This window comes from Pinus tabuliformis, chromosome 5_1 (assembly GCF_031772625.1).
Source record: "Pinus tabuliformis cultivar Carrire ecotype Pingquan chromosome 5_1, CPIR1, whole genome shotgun sequence".
Lineage (NCBI taxonomy): Eukaryota > Viridiplantae > Streptophyta > Pinopsida > Pinales > Pinaceae > Pinus > Pinus tabuliformis.
The window spans coordinates 753,160,675-753,179,173 of record NC_142305.1 but is presented as its reverse complement, the minus strand read 5'-3'; positions in this window follow the sequence as shown (position 1 = coordinate 753,179,173).

Genomic DNA, 18,499 nt, shown 5'->3' with positions numbered 1-18,499 from the left:
TATTATTAATTATAAAAATGATTAATATATAACTTATATAACATATACACACTTAAAAGAACAAGATTCTTAACCATGGAGATTTACCCCCACATGACCATGAGGACTTTTAATATGTGAATAGGTTTTTTTACAATATCAATCTCAACCATTGATTTGTGTATATTACTACCAATATTCTAGAATATTCCATGGATGATAAATCCCTACCATCCACCTACTAACAACCATATAAATTAAATAGTTGATAAAGGCCTATAGGCGCCAATCCATAATAAGCATCAAATCTTGTAAATAGTATCTGTTACATTACTATGACTTATAAATACCACATCTCCAAAAAACTATAACTCACTTCCACACTTTTTCTTTTGTTTAATCAATTTAATTAAAATCACTAAAACTACATCACTACTTTGAACACAAATATTAATGTTTGATTTAAATATTTTATGAAGGTTAAATCTTACCTTTCACCTTAAATTAAAATTATAAAAACTCTATTACAAAATAGAAAAACAAACCTATCCTTATAATTAAAATTTTAAATAAAATATTCCAAAATAAACACGTCCATCCCATATCAACAAACCTATCCTTATAATTAAAATTTTAAATAAAATATTCCAAAATAAACACGTCCATCCCATATCTTTATTCCTTATTGATTTAACGTTTATTGTTAATATGACGTTTATTGTTAAACATCCCTGAGAGGAACAATTCAAAAATGGCTTCTGGTTCTTAAGATTTTGACATCCAATTAAAAACCAATTTAAATTCCTTAAACATCTCAGAAAATCAATTGTAGAAGTTTCCAAAGCTCTGAGTGCGTTGTTTAAAAGAAAACTTATTTAAAATCTGTACGATGTTAGCGACGGGCTTTGCTTTTTATTTTTAATGTTTTCATATCGTTTTAAGCATTTCTTGCTTTATGTTAAACGAATTGAAACAAAACCTTTTCATCTGATTCCACGTTGATTGACTTACAAGTTAGAATATTCCAACTTACAAATATATACGCCACTTCTCAATATCTTCCAAATTCCAGATATATTTTGTTTACCGTCTGCCAACCTCCAAACAGAAAAGCCATTTATTTTAGAAAAATCATAAATAGGTTATTTATGCATAGTTATTAAGTTTGAATTCGGATTTGAATTAATACTGTTTTGGTAATGGGAGACGGTGGATATTGTAATCTCTCGCGTGGGGGGTATTACGGTATTTCATCACGGGTTAGGCAACGGTTAAGTAGTCCAAATAAGTGAAGTGAGCTCACCCTATTCATTTTGTGGTCCATGTCAATTGATAGGTCAAGATAAATATTCAAGACTTGGTTAAACATTCTCAAGCCCTAGTTAAACCTATATTGATATGGGGATCAGTGCTTATTGCTTTGTCGTAGTTTTGTTTATATATTACTAATATTTAATTTGACCCATATTCATGCACCTCTTTTTTCAACTAAATTTTGAACCATTGGGTGTTATAAGATCGATTAAGCAACCATAGAATCATCTTGAAGAACCGGTGATGGCGGCCTTAACAGTCGAGCCTGCTTACGCATCCTTAATTTCGAGCAACTTTTATCTCTTCTCTTCATACGCACATCTGTATATGTATTTTCGGACAATTCGCACCATTATGGTCAAAGGTCATGAATATCAAGTTTCATATTTCACAGATGATCTGGACATAATTTTGAAGTATTTTCGGTTTTAGTTATGGATAAATTGGTTCTAGTTATAGATAAATCGAAGACTTCCTCATGATCCTTATTCATATCCATCTACCTACTTCATATTCCAAATATGGATGAATTTAAACTTTTCAATAAAGTTGGATTTTACCAAGGTGGTAACTTCCATTTATTATTTACTGGTCTGATCGACCCAATATGGAACATTTTTTTTTTTTTATTGATGATATTGGCAAAATCATATTTATATATTCTTCATGGAAATTATTTCCATTTTTGTATGAGAAAAAATCCTCTTGTTCTTGGGGTTTCCGCACGTGTAGAAAAAAATGTGGGACGTATTGCTCAAATCATTGGCCCAGTACTGGATGTCTCTTTTCCTCCAGGTAATATGCCTAATATTTACAATTCATTGATAGTTAAGGGTCAAGGTACAGCCGGTCAAGAAATTCAGGTTACTTGTGAGGTACAACAATTATTAGGAAATCATAAGGTTAGAGCTGTAGCTATGAGTGCTACAGATGGTTTGACGAGAGGAATGAGAGTGATTGACACGGGAGCTCCTCTAAGTGTTCCAGTTGGTGGAGCTACTCTCGGACGAATTTTCAATGTTCTTGGAGAACCTGTCGATAATTTGGGTCCTGTAGATGCTTGCATAACATCTCCTATTCATAGACCTGCTCCCGCCTTTACAGAGTTGGATACAAAATTATCCATCTTCGAAACAGGCATTAAAGTAGTAGATCTTTTGGCTCCTTACCGTCGTGGGGGAAAAATTGGTTTATTTGGAGGAGCTGGAGTGGGTAAAACAGTACTCATTATGGAGTTGATCAACAACATTGCTAAGGCTCATGGAGGGGTATCTGTATTTGGAGGAGTAGGAGAACGTACCCGTGAAGGGAATGATCTTTACATGGAAATGAAAGAATCGGGAGTAATTGATGAACAAAAAATATCAGAATCAAAAGTGGCTCTGGTCTATGGTCAGATGAATGAACCACCGGGAGCTCGCATGAGAGTCGGTTTAACTGCTCTAACCATGGCCGAATATTTTCGAGATGTCAATGAGCAAGACGTACTATTATTTATTGATAACATCTTCCATTTTTTCCAAGCGGGATCAGAGGTATCCGCCCTATTAGGTAGAATGCCTTCCGCCGTGGGTTATCAGCCAACTCTTAGCACGGAAATGGGTTCTTTGCAAGAGAGAATTACTTCCACAAAAAAGGGATCCATAACCTCGATTCAAGCAGTTTATGTACCTGCAGACGACTTGATCTTTCATAAGGCTTATTCGCGGCGCACTCTATGGAACTATTACTTTCTTTTTATCTCTATGGTTGTGGGACTACTGGGACTACGGGAACCTTATGGCTAATACCTTACAGATAGCTTACTAAGGCAATACCTGATTCTTATTCGCTGGAGCTCAGGGAAACTGGAACTTAAGGATGAGGACCTTACCTCAGCGGGAACCTTACTTACCTTACTAAGGCTTCTAATTACGGCACGGGCACGGGCTTCTTTTGATCTTTCTTTTTACCATGGAATGGGGACCTCAAAGAATGGATACCTTTCAGGAAGCTTTTTTCACTCTATCTTTAAGATTGAACAGCCGCTATAAGTTCGATAAGAGGTTTGAAAGCATCCCTTTGAAACACACTATTACTTTATTGGTCGGTTGGCATCTTTATTAGTTAGCAATATAGTTTCTTTCGTGAACGGAGAATTGATTCCTCACCGTTTGTGCAAAACTCGGGTGAGTGGCTCCGCCCCCCTCCGGTCCCTATTGAGCGCCTCCATTCCTAATTGACTATAAATGACCCTTCCTTTCCGAACTATTGACCTGGCTTTCAATTAAGGGGCCTGTATAATCTATCTACTGAAATTTTAAAGATGGAAAATCCGATATAATTAGGCCATTCTAGAGCCTTCGGCAATCCTTGAACCTTGAACCTTGAACCTTCGGTAGTTTAGTTGGAGTTCGGTGCAGTAGTGTTGTGTAAAATGTTGGCGGACCTTTGGGACCTTCGTAGTTTAGTTGGAGTTCAATTAAAAAAATTTAATGGTATACATCTTAAAATTTATATATATATATATATATATATATATATATATATAGATATATATATATATATATATATATATATATATATATTTTTTTTTTTTTTTTTTTTTTTTTCTAACAATAAAATATTATAATCATTTTCTTTCTAATTCATTTTAAATTTTGAATACTTTTTAATAACTCTATACTATAACAATTACCTTTTAAAAAAATATAACTAAAATCTAAAATCTATATTATCTAATAAATAAATACATATTTAAAAAATCATCATTCTAAACTTATTTATGTAACATTTGTCAAAATAGAAATATATTTTAAAAATTAGTAATAATCTACTTTCAAGCATTCTTTATTTTTCTTGCTTTCTTGACTTTCCTACTTTCCAAAGCAAGAACCAATTTGAAAAATATAAATTTTCCAATTTCACAATTGTTTCTATTTTCCTTCATTTTCTATGTAACTTTTCTAAATACGCACCCTTATCATTATCTATATGTGTTAGGACTTTAGGATTATATGCCCATAAATCTTGATCAAAACGATGCAAGCATATTTATCAATTTCATCTTCTTATCATAAAATTGAAGAGAACGACCATCAACTAGACTCATTGGGTTGGCGAGAGAACGCACTTTAAGCCCAATTTCTGCCTAGGATGGCACACTCCACCAACACAAGATCTAGACTCATACCCAGCAACATAACAAGTAACAAGGTAAGTAACTTAACTAGCTAAATGGTTGAATTTTGATGATAGGTAAGAAAAGTCGATGCATATACCAAATCCAAGAAAAAGGTGATATTGTCATCCAAATGATGAAAACCCTTTTCTTATACTTATAAAACATTCCCTTTATCACAATTTACCCATAACTTCAACTAAATCCATTGTTATAACCAATGTTCAATATTAAATTTATCAGTCAATTTTGTCGACAAAAACAAGAACACAACATGAGGAAATGTTTGTACCTAAATTGTGTGACAATTACTAAGAACACAATGTGAAGAAAAATCAAAGGTCATACCCCACCCACGAAAAATTAATGATTGTGAGCTTATCCATTGCGCATTTCAAGGTCAAAGAAATCTAGAGCTGAAATAACACAATGCATTGACATGAACACAATGCATTGGCATGTTGGAATGATGGAGAAACGTTGGTAGGAGAGGAAAAGAAATAAACCAACTAATGAATCGAATTGCATCAAACTATTCGCTGTTCGAATCGAATTCCAGAATTTTGAATATGGATAAATTTGGTTACTATGTTTTAATGTAATAAACCTATTAGATGTGAAATTTTATATTCATATTTTTGAATCTAAATTGGAATCACAAATTTGAATTATGAATTTTATAAATTAATTTAATCCATATATACCATCAAGCACACATCTCAAATTATTAAAAAAAAAAAAAAAAATCAAAATTTAATAAAAAAAATTTAACCATAAAATATTTAACCACATTCGGACCAAAAGCTCAAACATTATTTACTCATGCTCTGCCAAAACCCATAAACTCTACGGCCGCTCAAAATCTATAAAGAATTATTATAGAAATCAGAGTGTCCCACAAGGTGGTATCAATTCGGAATCTGTGGTATCAATAATTCTGTAGTTGACATCGTTCGCAAACATAGCTAAGCAAACATATTATATTATATTATATTATGAAGTTTGTTCTTTATTTTAATTTCTACGAATTTCCTTATAATTAAAATATAAAAAACTAAAACATTATCTTACGTAGAAATAACAACGACATTATTTTATATTTGTAGATTAATTATTTTATTAGAAGTGAGCTTTATCAAATGTATCACAAAAATAAATTATTCATTGTGTTGATATCTATAGACAGACTTAAATTAAAAATAATAGTAAAAACAATCCTAAAAAGTTATAAAGGGGGATTAATTAAAAATAATATAAATAATAAATAAATTCAATTAGGTTTTTTATATTATAATTTTGTTTATGTTATTAAAATTATAAATAATTAATATATATATATATATATCTATATATATATATATATATATGATAATAATGTTTTATATATGTAATTATATGTAAGTTATTGTGTCATTTTCAATAATAATAAAAAAAATACATATTTATAGAGTTACACATTACTCAATGTGGTTGACATACACCAATTGACATCATTTACATACATCGATTGGTGTATCAAAGGTGAAAAATGCCGTTGATAAGCATATAACCACCACATTTACTAATGTAGTGTGCTAGTTGACAATTGACATGCATGGGGTTCACTCATCGACCATGGTTGACAATGGTTGACAAACATTAACCATGGTTGAAAGTGGTTGATCATGGTTGGAAAGGTTGATCAAGGTTGAGAATGGTTGACAATAATCACCATGGTATACCTTGGTTGACTATAGTCAACATTAGTTGACCATGGTTGAATAGTGATTGAGATGATAGAATGTGGTGGACTAAACACACCAATGGAAAGCCATGTTGACTATGGTTGGCCATGATTAACATTGGTTGTCCATGGTTCACCATGTTGGATGGTCAATCATTATTGACCATGGTCGACAATGGTTGGACATGTTTACCATGCTAACCAAGAATTATTAGGATAAAGTAAGGCGAGGGTGACCACGGATGACCATGTTGACAATGATTGACCATGGGGACCATAGCTAGCAATAATTGCCCATGGTTTACCATCGAGATTATAGTTGACAATGATTGACCACGATTGACCATGGTAACAGAGTTGAACAAGATTCATTATGTCGGACCATTTTAACCATGACTGGGCATGTGGACTATGGTTGACCATGTTCACCATAATAGTCCATAGTTGCCCATGTTCTATATGGTTGGTTGAATATGGTTGCCTATGATTAACCATGGATACCCATGGTTTGACTATGTTTGTCACCTTTTTATGTTAAGTTATCTTTGACTCATTGAAATATCAAACAATGTTTCAGAAATTGCAATGTTAGAAAATATTTGTAGCATTTCAACATCACAACATGTTTGTCACAATGTGATGTTATCTCATTTTTCACGTTAGTTCATTTGTCACAACGTGATGTTATCTTTTTCCATCCCATTGTCTAAGCATTTGTTTTCGTAGCAATTTCACAAAATTTATTTTACAGAACTAGATTATTGATCTGAAAATGGGGCACTTAGGCTTCATTTCTAACTTACAAGAACCTCTCCCACTTCCAAAGCTTAAATATTCCCAAGTCTGTAGGATTAACCAATGCAGAATTAAATATGTGCTTGAAAATAAGGTGTATGCTTATGGTTGTTTAAACTGTTTATGTGCTTTAATTTGATTTTCTTAAACTGATATAAAACATATAATAGTGAAACAATGCAGCAAATAACAAACACACATAAGAAAACAAGTTTAATATGGAGTTCACCCAAAACTCTTTGGCTACATCTCCTTGAGCTCTACTCAACTAAATTATGCTCTTTGGGATTATGGCAAAGTCCTTTTTACAAGCTCTTGGCTCAACTCCACTGTTTTACATAGAAACAATGGGTTTAGACACCATTTTATCCATGGCTCTTGAAGCTCTCGACTTTCTGGCTCTCGGCTCTAGCTCTAGCTCTCACCTCTGTCTCTCGGCTCTAGCTCTGGCTCTCGACTTTGGCTATTGGCTCTGGCTCTGGCTCTGGCTCTTCGACTTTGGCTTCTTTGGCTCTTATTTCTTTGGCTCTAGCTTTTGCCTTCTACAACTTACAGCTCTCTGGCTTTTCACTTGACCTCCAAGTGACTCCCTCGGCTACTCTTCACAGTAGCTTTTTTTCCCATCTCTACTCTCTTGCTTCTTCTTTTTTTCTCAATTGAGCTCTTTGGGCTCCTTTGAGGGATTTTCTCAGCTTTTCGGCTTCCCCAGTCATTTCCCTGCATTCAATCATTCCCCTACGACTCTGTGGCTTCTTTGCGCTATTTGTTCAATTGTTGGCATTATGAGACAAGCGTTGTCCTTGATGGCAAATCACACAGATGATAAATTATAGTGTAGTAAAGTTATTTTCAAGTTCACGCACTTTCATGCAGAGAAAAGTTTCTTTCATATGGTGAAAAGTTCACGCACTTTCATGCAGAGAAAAGTTTCTTTCATGTAGAGAAAAGTTCACGCACTTTCATGCAGAGAAAAGTTTCTTTCATGTAGAGAAAAGTTCACGCACTTTCATGCAGAGAAAAGTTTCTTTCATGTAGAGAAAAGTTCACGCACTTTCATGTAGAGAAAAGATCACGCACTTTCATGATTGGTTCATGGTATTAGTCCGACAGTTTTTGATCCTATGGTTTTGGTCTGTGGTATTGCATCCAAAAGTGTTGATCCCAAGTATTGGGTCCATGGTATTGAATTGTTATGGTTTTTGGTCTGTGGTATTGTGAAAGGCCTAAGGCTATAAAAGGGAAAGGAGATCATTTGGCTGCACACTTATGGGTTGAATATCTTAAGGTGAGCTCGATCTAAAATACTTGTGATCGGTTGGTGAGTGATAGCTAGATCTGAGTGATAGCTAGATCTGAATGGGTCGAGATCTCCATGGCGCATGATCAGATCTGTAGATCTGATAGTCTGGGGTATGCTTGAAGACTGAAAAAACTATCTATACCCGCAGGACCATAGATGCAACACAGTGCAGGTGCGAATACCCGCAGAGCAGAAGAGCGTGCAGGTGCGGATCTAGCCACAGGACCGCAGGAGCAACACGGTGCAGGTGCAGATACTCGCAGAGCAGAAGAGTGCGCAGGTGCGGATGTAGTCGCAGGAACGCAGGTGCGACACGGTGCAGGTGCGAATACCCACAGAACAGAAGAATGCGCAGGTGTGGATACCTGCAGATAAGAAGACTGTGTAGGTGCGGATACCCGCATATCAGAAAGAAGCACATGCGCGGATGTTCGCAGATGTCTATTGGTGAAGTTGCGGACCCTGCTTGAAATTTGTTTTAACTGCCTTTGACTATTCGGCAGGGTTCTGGGTGCATAATTGATGTCTGGTTACTGGTATTGAGTTTTGTTAACAACATGATTATGTTTAGCTTCAGTATTGATGGTTGAATGGATCAAGTTCTTAATGACTTATCTTTATGTGATCTGATGGACTAGATCTGGTTGCGAACTCACATATTATCCTTGTATATGTATTGATCTGGTGTTTGGGTGATTCAGGAGATTGATTGATTATGTGCTTCAATGATATTAATGGGTCCAGTAAGAAAATTGGATGAAACGTGGCCTTTCAGATTATGTGTTGTGCTTCAGGAGTATCCAGTATGAAAATGTATGAAACGTGGTACCTGGAGGAGAGAAGATTGTAGGCCGGCACCTACGTACTAGTATCTTAACTAGTACAAGAGCTAAGGGGGTGGTAGCTCCCTTCCAGTAGCAGTTGAAAACTTTGGAGCATTGTAGCAGGTAGCAGCCTGCGTACTAGTAAATGGATTGGCTAGTACAAGAACTATGGGGGTTGTAGCTCCCTTCCAGGAGAGACTAGAGAACTTGAGAGGGTTGTAGCTCTCTGCAGGTAGTATCTTGCGTACTAGTAAAGGATTGCACTAGTACAGAACTTTTGTAAAAGGATTTTCTTATTAAGAAGAAGATTGAGATGACTTGCAGCAGGTGGTTTTCTCCCACATTGGGTTTCCACCTTACATCATGGTGTTCATGTGTGTGGCTTATGTGTGATGATCTGTTCTATTTTACTGCACCTGTTTACTGTTAATATGGTTAATAATGTTCTAATGCACTCATTGAAGATCAATTAACTAAATCATAAGTTTACTGAATATACGTGGGTATTCTTAACTGGAGCTGCATATATGAATCAGAGTATGGAAATGAAAAAGTTTTATTGACTTAACAATACTGATTCACCCCCCCCTCTCAGTATTATTTCCAACATCAATTGGCCATTTGGCTCTACGGCTCTATGGCTTTCAAACGCCTCACCGTCTGCAAAAAACACCCGCTTGTGGCGTGGAATGATGATCAGAAGTTGTTACAAGGGATCGGGGCCGTTTTCCAAGCATTAAGCCAAAAATATACAAAATCCATTACGCAGAGGTTTTCCTGGAAAATACACTATCGGGCATGATTCTGGGATGTGAAATTCCCTTCAATCACCCCTAAAATCCCTATCGGATCTGCCATTTGGTGGTATATCGCATTGCATTATCGTATTGGGTAAAATCCAAAATACATGGGAAATACATGAAAAACTCGTAAAAATGCGTTATTTCGGACTTCAAAATTTATCGCATCCACCCTATAATCGTATCAGGCCTGCCTTTGGCCGCTATCACAATCCCTACTGTTGATCCACAGGATCTCTGATCCAACGGTCGATATGCGATTTCTGGTGGCTTAAGGGTACAGAGGTTACCGGCCTGAAAAGGCGGTTTTCCTCTCTCCTCCGCTAGCCACGTGTCGACCATTATATGGGATCGGGCAAAGCCGACCCAATACCATTTACCGCTTGAGGCCCGCCCAAAATCTGCCTTTACAGAACTCAAATTCTATGCAATCGGGCTTATAATTCCCCTTCGGGTCCGTTTTATCGCTTCGGGTGTTTTTTCTTTGTATTTCAGTTTTTACACCGCAAAACATTAATACGTAGAAAATCCCTTTTTCCAAATTTCAAATTTTATAAATTGCGCTTATGAAATCCATCGGGTCCGGTAATCGCAAGTTGCCAATTTAATGCTAGCCATCCATTCCTTTTCCGGTCCAATGGCTGAGATTGCACGTCGTGATCGCTATCGCATATGGCCCAGGGATTCTATATATCACCGATGCCGATTTGCAGATCCGATCATCGGCGATTTCATGTCACACAGCTTGGGTCCTAATATTGCATTCGGGCCTGCCTCCAATGCGATGAGTCGGAGATCGTCGATCTACCGAAATCGACGATCGTAATATCACGTCGGCCCGAGGTCCTTGCCTTAGGTTATATGCACAAGCGTGCCTCTGACCTAATTGGCAATTGGGGGTTTCTCCCCTTTCCGCTTAAGTCCGCCTTTGGTCCTCCTCCGATGCGATTTCCCTTTAGAAGGGTTTTTTGCCCATTTTAGGGGATTTTGCCTCTTTTTCCAAAGAACAAATGGCATCTTCTTTCTGTGATAACTTCTGCATCCTAAGTCAATTTTTTCCCATTCAAGTTGTAGTAAATTCATAAGGAAAAGATCCTTGCAATGGGGCTATTTCCAGGAACTTCCTTGGACTTTCATTTTCCTCTGTGAGGAACACTTAGACTTAGGAGTCTATCCAAAATCCATTTTGGATCATGACTTCCCACTAAAAGAACTTTTGGTCTCCAAAAGACTGACTATTATAGACATATTTGGGAACTGCAACTCCAAACACATATGTCCATAAAACCAAGGGCTTCCAAGTCCCTAAAATTGTTGTTTCATACTCTAAAGGAGCAAGGTCAGCTGATTACATCATCTCCCAGAAGTTCTCCATGAAAAACTACTCAGAACTGGTCAAAACTGGACCATACAGACTGCTTAATGCTAAGGGTGTGATGCATCTCACCTGCCACATGAAAAAATTGCGATGCATACTGGAAAGCCCATCTGTAGGGTATGATGAGTGAGAGCAGACAAATGGCAGAAGCAGTTTGCTAGGTGGAGACCCTGAGATTCTTCTAGAAGCTGCTCATTTGACACTTGCCTCTCTGAATTCACCCAGGGATGAGTAAGAGATCATGAAATCTCCAAGTGGAACTAAGAACTATCAGAGAGATGACACTAATCAAAATCCCAGAAGCTGACTCACCCCCTTGCAAACATCTATATATGGATCCCTCATCCTAGAGATCCAGAGGCTTGAATCTTGTATTTTGTAAGGAAATGATGTTGGTTTCTCTGTGCAACATTGTATTGTTGGGTGATCTAAGCTTTTCATGAGGTGAAGAGGGCTTTCATGCTGGGAGGATGGCACTAGGTCAGACCAATGGGTTGTATTCCTCTCTTCTACTACTTCTATCAATAAAGCTATTTGAGTTTTCCTCCATATTCTTGTATATCTCTGAATCTTGTATTGATATATGCATTTGTATGGTTAATATACATCTGATCCTATATTGTTTATGGTTATAGATCTCTATGCTTTGATGGTATTATGCTGCTTTGACTCTACAGGTGCTCTTTGAAGCAAGACAAGTGAGGAAGGAGTGGTGAAGTTCTGTCAAAGGGGAAAGGAAACAAGAAAGGAGCCAAGCGAAAGACTGAGGTTCGTACTCTTTGCTTCTTTCTCATCTATCTCTCATAAAGGAAAACACAAGTGACTTTAGTTTGTTTGTTTCTAAGATAGCTACCCGTCTTAGTGGGACTAGTAGCTCTGAATGGACACTAGTTTTCCCGATAACAAAATTGCAACTCCACTGGGGAGCGAATAGTTTGATTGCTTGTTTATATTTGTTTGCTTTATAAACTACAGACAGAACCTGAAGTTAAGCCAGCTAGCCTTCGAACTGCATTTGCTATGCAAGTGAAAAGTAGATCAACGCTACTTCAGTCAATCTCTGGGTTTGTTTATGAACTAAACAACTAACTTGCAAACATCCTAAGTGCCCTAGTGGTAGCTCAAGTAACCTCATTAGATCAACCCCTATACTTTGTGTTTATTGCCTATCATTAGCTCAGCCTAAATCCCTGAACTAAGCTACAAACTGTGACCAAAGACCAAGTGAAATTCTTGTCCCTGGATCATCGCACTGTCTCCTTTTGACATTCTGGATGCATCGCACCTCCCGTGTGCAGTAGGTGGGATGCATCCCTATTTCCCTGTGTTACAGGTGTGATGATCAGATAAGACTGTTTCTGCCTCCATATTTTGGTTTTTTCTTCATTATCTTCAACTTTATTTAGGAGTTTTGTTGTTTATGATCAGTATACCACTATTGAAACTCCCTTCCTTTACATTATTCAACCTCCACTATACAAAGAATTGTGAATTTTTTATGTATTTTTCCCCATTTACAGTTCTCCTTTAGAAAAAAGTAGCTTAATCGAACTATCGTCTTTTGATTTGAAAGTGTCGCAAGTGTCGTTTCCAGTCAAAGAAAAGAATTCTACTCTTTTTTATGGTTGATTACACTATTACTCTTTTATTTGATTTGAATTAACAGTATTTCAAGTGTTGAAAGAAGTTTTCAAATTGAAGTTGAAAGTGTCGCTCTTAGCCTCCCTTTTGTTTTTTAAATTCAAAATCGCAAAGAGTCGTCTTAGCCTTCCTTTCATTTTTTTAATTCGAAATCGCAAAGTAGTCTTCCTTTCATTTTTTGAATTCAAAATCACAAAGTGTCGTCTTAGTCTTCCTTTCGTTTTTTGAATTTGAAATCACAAAGTGTCATCTTGTCTTCCTTTCGTCTTTTGAAGAGAAAATTGTTAGTACTATCGCTTTGAGAGAAAAGATAGTTCAGATTTGTACTTAGCATTCTTTTTGTCACTCACACATTAAGAAAGCGGAAAACAAATACATGCATGTGCATTTGCATTTAGACTGCTTGTTGATTTTGATTTAGGACAGTGCATCTAGTGTGTGCTCTCTGCTCTATGTTGAAAGAATTTCGCTTCTCTTTACTTAGTAGCTAAGATTTTCATTACAAAAAGAAGAGTAAACGACTGTTTATCATCTTAGATTTCATATTTAGGAGTTTTATATCTACATCACATGGTGAACCTTAAAGGAAAACTTCTTAAGAAAGATGAACTGTAGAATAAATTCAATGAACATAAAAATGCTTTGGAACCTAACGCACAACATTTAGAAGTCTAGGCTAGAGACGTATTTTGATGTGTAAAGCCTGGTAACTGTCGCTTTCATCGTAGGTTGGGTGATTCCTCCTCTTTGAGACGACAAGTGCCAGTAGAGACTTGTGCTCCCACGTACAGTCGAGTATATATTGGGAGACCACAATAGGTTATATCCTTTATCCTTAGGAAGCTGTGTCTACCGCCCTATCGATCGCAATGCACTGAATACAACATTCGGGAAGATTGACTGTTGTACCGTAAAAAGTATTCTGCAGTTTTGCGATTAGTTTGGTAATCCCTCTGTCTAGATTTCCAGAGTAGTCTCTTTCATTCCTTTTCAGACTCCTTAAAGGAAAAGGTCCATCTAAGCACTTGTCACTTCAGGCTCATTAAAAATCAAAGGCAACTAGAGTCATCTTTAGATTTTTCTTGACTCTTAAAAATTGAAAAAGCAAGTTGTGTCAAAGCGTCTAAAATTCATTTAACTCGGAATAACATTCTCCCCTTTTATTTTGAGTTGATCAAGTAATCCACAATCATGGAAGAAAGTCAATCAAAACCCCGTCGTTCGCGGAGACTAATGAGTCAGCCATCTTTGACTCCAGAAACGAAACCATTCCGGGCCAAGCGGACTCGTTTAACTGGGTCAAAGTCTCCTGGTTTGTTTGAAACTTGTGTTTCAACATCCTTGAAGACTCCAGTTACTCCAACTGTTTTTGGTATCCCTGCCTCTACAGAAGAAGTTCCGCAGTTACAAGAGGACATTAGAACTGATCCTAGTGTAATGGTAAACACTTCTATTCCTGAACCGGCTCCAACTAGGGATGATTCGGAAGGTGTCACCCCTCCAGCATCTGTCGCTGCAGAATCTTTACCTTATTTGGCACCGGAAATATTTTACGGACCTGACGGTCTACCTCTTCCACCTCAATTGATTGCTATAGAAGAAATTACAGAGGATCTTCCATCCAATACTCCATTGCATTTTGGAACTGGGATCCACCTATATCCTTCTACTTCAGAAGTTAGTCTCCCTTCATCGCAAGTTCCTGCAGAATCGCTAGGAAATCTTTTGGATAGACTCGATATGTTTGGACAACCATCGACATCTAGGACTGTGTTATCCTATACAGTGGCAACAAAAACTCCTGCTACCACTCCGACAATGTTCGGTGGTATACCATCTGTCCTAACTAGCTCTCAACCGCTAGAGGAGGAAGTCCACCCGACTGCTTTGACAGTATGGTCTGTTCTTGTTTGTTCGTCTGGAATAATATCTGGAATTTCTTATGTTGAGTCTCAGCAAATTGATCCTTCGCAATAGTATCAATTTGGGCAGTCCGGTCTCCAAAGGCCAATCTTTCCTTTGAGCACTGGATTGTCGCCGTATGGGGGGCAGTATGCCCTTTCGTTGTTCCCTCCGGGAGAACAACCATATGAGAGTTCACTACAGAATTCGGGTCAAGTTGGAATCACATGCAGTGGTTGGGTGCCAATACTGCCTCAACAACCAAGAGTTGTATACTCAATGCAACCAAGTCTACCTGTGTCAAATATCCCCACTACACCGGCCATTGTGACGGTGTCGCAAGTACAAGCGTTGCTTGTTGTATGCCAACCTCAAGTTTCTCAGGTCGTAATACAATAGCCTCTTGTCTCCACAACACAACCACAATCGCCAATTAGTGGCTCCTTAACTGGAGCGACTCAGGTTCAAACGAGTACTATCACCCCTAATCTTGGTCAGACAGCTAGTATTGGACAACCAAAAATGGTTTCATAACCATGGCTAGTACAATATCAACAATCGCAATTCGAACAAGCTTACCGAGGACCTGAGCAACAAAGCTTTGTGGGTAATGGGCAGCCATATATTAAAAATGGTCAACATCAATCATATCATAATGGTTGTACCCATCAACCTTATCAAAGTTATCAGCATCAAATACATTATGCTGGTATGCAAAGACCCACAGCTCAGGCAATCCCATCTTATCCTGGGTATGCTTCGCCAAACCTAAATCAATAGTTTCCCTTTGTGGCAACTTTGGAGTTACCAAATTGAAATTGGCTAACAAACGATCTAATTGCTTATATCCCTTGGTGGCCAACGATTCCTCATAAACTTCCGTCAGATATTCCTAAATTCAATGGGAATTCGGGTGAAGATCTGTCGAATCATGTGATGACCTTTCATCTGTGGTGTTCCTCCAACACTCTAAATGATGATTCGATTAGGCTTCGCCTTTTTCAGCGAACGTTAACTAGTCTGGTAGCAAAATGGTACATTGAATTGCCTAGAGCTTCATTCGATAACTTCAGCACCCTTGCCATGACCTTTTTAACCCATTTTCAGTTACCCATAAGGTACGAAACAGGAACGGAGCTTCTTACCAATTTTAAGCAAACGACAACCACTCATATATCAGATCATATTCATGAGTGGTGACGTCATCGCCGAATGGTAAAAACATATGTTCCTGATCAGCTGCTAGCTGAATGGTTTATTAAGTCATTGTTACCTTCTATTACAGAAGATGTGGCTAAAGGGGGGGTTGTCACTGAAGAGCAAGCCATTTCTCATGTGCAATATCTAGACTTGATTGATACTTAGTCTGTCACGCTCTACGACAAAATCCTTGATGATCCTAGACCAAAGTTTTCCATTCCTCCTCCTCCTAAATCAAACAAATACTCTCATGCCGGTGATGGCATGATAGGCACAACCAGCGCAAAAACCACGAAAGGTGCATCTAAGAAAGCCCGTATGGTTTTCGGTCAAAATGCAAATGACGAACTTCTTGCCTTGGAAGTTAATGCTGTGTCAACTGACAAAGGCAAAGAACCAAAGCAGCTAGGGGGCAAGAAGAAAGGGAAAAGCAAAAAGAAGAAATAGGACGATTTGTCTCCTGAAAAATCTTCTACAAACCCATCTGGGCAAAAGAAACCCAGTCATCCATGCTTTATATGCGATGAGGATCATTGGACGAAAGACTGTCCGCATAAAGCTGAGATTAAGAAATTCTTCAAGAACTCAAAAACCTTAGCGGTATTGACTGATCCATTTCCAAACCCAGGAACCAATCTGGTTGCTAGCGACAATGCTTCCCCATCCCAAGTGCTTATGTTGTCCATTTCAAAACAACAAAATGATGCTTTGATATCGACAAGGAATAAAGATTACGGGAATCCATAGCTGTCGAACAACAAGGCTACTGATCAACCTAGTAGTTCGACAACAACTTCGACTAAAGTTGTGCCATCCATCATTCCTGAGCTAACAATAAAGCCACCAAAGGGATTAGTACACAAATCAACATTTAATCCTTGTGCCAGAGTAGCACAGAATTATAATATAGTAGAGGACCTGGCCCAATCACCATCCGCTATGTCGACACTTGAAGTACTGCAAAATTGCCCCTCCCAAAAGCAAGCTCTATTATCAACAATAAGTGGGATTGACCCAGTGGATTCCAATCTTGTGGCCTTTAATCATAAAGGATATGAACCTCAGTTACCCGCTCAACTCACTTTCCTCATTCAAGTGAAAGCCCTCAACAAAACTGTTCATCGAACAACTATTGATGAGGGGGCATCTACATGTATTATGTCAATGAGTTGCTGGAAAACTTTAGGCTCACCACCCTTGTCACAATCGTCAACGACATTAAAAGCATTCGATGGATGAACATACACTCCATACGAGATTTTGAGTAACTTACAAGTTGAACTAGGGGGAAAAATAGTAGAAATTGATGTTGAAGTTATCGATGGAAACCTCGATTACAACATCCTACTAGGAAGGCCTTGGATTTATGCTATGGCCACTATTGTGTCAACATACTTCAGAAAGATTGCATTTCCTTTTCAAGAACGAATTACAATTGTTGACCAACAAACCTTTCTCCCCAATAGTTCACAAGTTACGGGAAGCATCCCGATGATCCATGGAAGCTCTCAGTTGCTTCAAAATATCGGAGTAGGCTTGCTAAAAGACCCTACATTGATGGGTACTTTTACCCTATCGCCTCCAAACAATCTAGCGGAAGTGGCCACGATGGGAACCTACAATATGGTATCTTCTATTAAGAAGATGTCTGAACACGATGTTAACATGGATCATCACCAAGTATTGCCTCCAAGCCCAATAGAAATATTGTAGCAATCAATGTTCTCGGCATGGGAGGCAAACCCAAATCAATGCTCATTGAGCATTTAGATAGATAGGTGTAAGGAATATGGTACCTCTTCAGATCCTTGGTCGCATGTACATGCTACAGACGAAGGAATTGTTTAGTCAATGATGATAGGAGAGACACCATGGGAAGATTACTACCATCATTCCCATCTTCCATATTACAATGAAGATTGCTCCAGGGACCTTAATCACCCTTCAGTTTATTATTTTCTATCAAATACTGTAAATACGGTGGATTCTGAGCGAAATTTGTCCAATATTGAAGAAACTATCGCCATAAATATCTTGACCAAACCAGATGTTGTAGAGAATATTCATGTCAGCAAATCTTGTTCTTTTTCAGAACTGGAAGTATATTACGCTCTCTTTTGCCAGTTGAGAGATGTCTTTGCATGGTCATATGAAGAAATGCCAGGCATTGACTCGAGCATAGTTGAACATGAAATTAAGATGTATCCAGATGTCAAGCCAGTACGACAACGGCTTTAGTAGGTGCACCCAAAGAAATCCACTGCCATCAAGGCAGAAGTTGAAAAAATTCTCCACGATGGTTTCATTTACTTGGTTCCTCTAACTGACTGGGTATTGAACATTGTTCCTGTGATGAAAAAGCAAGGAATGATTAGAGTGTGCGTCAATTACAGGGATGTAAATCAAGCTTGTCCAAAGGACAACTAACCTACACCCTTCATCAACCAGATAATTGATGAATGTGTCGGATGCAAAATCTTTTC